The sequence below is a fragment of the Mastacembelus armatus genome, chromosome 1 (genome assembly GCF_900324485.2).
Source record: "Mastacembelus armatus chromosome 1, fMasArm1.2, whole genome shotgun sequence".
Classification (NCBI taxonomy): Eukaryota; Metazoa; Chordata; class Actinopteri; order Synbranchiformes; family Mastacembelidae; genus Mastacembelus; species Mastacembelus armatus.
In genome coordinates, this window is record NC_046633.1 from 18,003,901 (window position 1) to 18,007,262 (window position 3,362).

Sequence of the window (3,362 nt, forward strand, 5' to 3'; positions counted from 1 at the left end):
TCCTCCTCCAGCATCGTCCAGCTGAGCGCAGCATCTGCGCAGGGGACATACGCACTGCGCGCACCAGCAGGTCTGAAGAGTCCGAGGAATTCATGATGGGGAGTGGTAGTGAATGGACATAAAGTGACAGAAGCCACCAAACCCGACAGTGAAATGGAAACTGTAACCTCACCTTGTTCTTAGTGGGCTGGCACATACACAGTGGCATTGTACTGTGCCACAGGATGTGTTATGTATGGAGATATCTAAGTATGCTAAATTGTTTCAGTTTCAAATTAAATGTCACTTTTGGCACTTTAAACTCCTGCTTCACATTAAAAGTCTAACCTGCATGAAAACTTCAGCTTAACCAAGACACCTTAGTTCTTCTGGTGCTTTAAGTATCAGAAGTACTTGCTGCACTAGTATGTTTCCTGGGACTGATATTATGTATATTATATACACATTAGTATATTGTTAATACTGATGTAAAAGTACATACAGAATATTTTACTGTTGTGGCTGTTTAAGCTACATTATTTACTTTAAATGCAGTACAAGTACCTTAAAATAGGTCTACCACTGTGTAGTTTAACCAACCCAACAGTGTATACATTCAAGATTTTTGTATATCAATGCACAAGGAGAAAGAAATAATGCATTAATTTTACTTCAGTAATAACATAAAGCATTACTGTGTGATCCGCTCCCACATCTAGAAAAACTGGTGTATTTGGGTGTACTCAATTTACAGAATCTCAGGTAGAACGTTGGGTGAAAACCTGATAAGGCATCACAAGTAAATAATAAACCTACAACCAGTTATAGCAGGTGGATGTATGGTCCAGTCCTGCACCCTGCAGGTTTTGCAGATCAATCAGCTTTTACTCCTCATAAGGCAAACCAACTGTCCCTGAGCACAGGAATCCCCCTTTACTGTAACCGCTCCAGGGAGGTTTCCCCAAATACATATAACTCATTATTCACGTAATGACCATGAGCTTCTTTGTGTGTGTCTATATGTATGTACACCACACAGAAATGTCTTCTATCATTGTGCACATCACATTCCACTGTAACAAACAGCCATGCTCCCTCCATCCATCTCCTGCTGCATCCCTCTTGTTTCCAGCTTCTCTCCAATGGAACTTCCTATATAAGGACACCGTTCTATTTGCTACAATAAATCAAACTGCCAGTTGATAGCTGTGTCTGCTTTGTGACAAACAGGCACAGCGCTGTATCGGTCTGTGTGTGTGTGAAACCTGTTGATATACCAAAGACCAACATGGAGGATCTCCGGGCTGCCTCTGGTCAACATCAAAGATGCAGGGGTGGTGTCCATGAAGGAGGAACAAGGGCTGACAAACTCAGGCGAAACAGGGTGAGGGAAGAGGAGGTGGAGGAGCAGGAGACAGGGAAAGAAAGCAGCAGATACACTGAAAGGAGAAGTTGCAGTGTGTGTGCCATATATGGACAGTGGGGTCTGTATGGAATCTCCGCAGCTTTCCGTGTAACTTTCGAAGTACAGGCAAGCACCCCAAGCTCCAGTGACTAAATATGGTCCAGCAGCAATAGCATCACTCAAACAAACAAAGCTGCTTCTATGGGGATAACTCGTATTTACTTCCACTTAACTATGACAGAAAATGGTTAGCTTTCATCAATGGTACACCAAGGTAACAAGGGAATATCTGCTGTCAACAGAAGACTATGCAGTCTTCCATATATCTGGCTTCTTATTGCTGAAGAGAGAAGTCTGAATGATAGAGTTTGCAGTTAAAGAGTTTCATTCTCTTAATTAAACACAGACATTCTGTCAGATGAGTTTGGCATTACACAGCAGTTAATCTCCTGAACTTTGAACCAGTACTTTTCTCTCTGTGCTGCTCGCCACGGGTACAGGAGCTTTACCTCATTTCTACCGTCAAAGAGGAGCTCGATTCTGTATTTCTCTTTAATGTAATGTATGCAATGAGAAAGCAGGAGTATGGGCTTCTCCTAAATAAAAATGTTGAAGGGAAATTTCAGTCTTAAGTCTTTTAAATTTTGGTCAAAACCTTATCGGGAATCAGGGAAAGTTCTCATTGACATGGGAAAAAGGAGGTGATGGGAGCGAATGTGGATAAAAAGTCTGAGGAAGGATGATGACACATGATACATAATAACATATAAAACAAAAAAGTATCAATAAAATGTATGAAGCAAATGAAGTTGTAGGATACATATTTAGGTAGTTAAACACTTACAACCAAACCAGCCACAATGGCACAAACAACACAATAATAAACAGACAACACCAACCTGAACTCTAATGCAGACATCTGTTGCATACACTAATATTTTTCTGCACCCTTGTGTCCATAAATGGCCATGCATTGGAGAGAAAATATGTTTATGGATATGTCTGACCCTCATGGAATGCAATCACATTCTAATTTGAGTCCAGGGGCAAACATCAGTTCACCCTGCTGCAGTCAAAGGGCCACTGCATTCAATACTATTTATACAGCTGTGTTTTTTTTTTTTTTTTGCTTTTTTTACACTCAACTACTTTATACAGTGGAAGAGAAATGCTACCTATTACAGGGCAAAGTGCCCATTCAGTAATCATTTGCCATTGTTCTACTTCCTCCACTTATATAGCCATTTTGAAGAGAACACTCGTATTGGGTGCCAATAAACCAGGCTCCGCAGCACCAGAGCCTTTAAGGGCAAATAAGGTTTGGTCTAAGAAAACAAGGTAAATTCAGACTGTTCCCAATGGAACTTGCAGGCCACTAATTTCAGCATACCTGTACAACAATACATCATGATTTCATCTCATGGGATCTAAGAAGCAATGATAAACAATTAAGTGTACATTTCACCCGGATGTATGAACTGCGCTGATACTACATGGTTGGACCTCATTTTCACAAACACTCAACACCAACAGCATTAACATTAATAACATTAACAGCAGAAGAGAATTCAGCAAAACGTTACATGCTAAATATTATCTCATTCTTTCAATGGACTATTTTTGAGAACTGACCTTACCTACCTAAGCCTCTATAATCAAGAATGAAAGATGTGGATGTTAGAGGAGACAGGATAAATAAACCGTTAAAGCTTGAAATACTTCAGAGATGGATTAGGTTAGAGAGAGTCGAAGCACTCAGCGCCCAGCGTCCATTTAACAAACTGAGAAATAAAATGGCTGGCTTTGTAGATAATAACTTCCAGAAACTCAGGGCTTTAAGTTGTGTGAGATAAGAGTGTCAAGTTCCCTTAAATGGCGAGAGAGGAAGTGAGATGCAAAAAACTACGGGGCTTGTTTTTGTGTGGGAAACAACACAGCGTATGTATTTTTTGTTGCTCGTTTTTTTTTTTACAGGAGA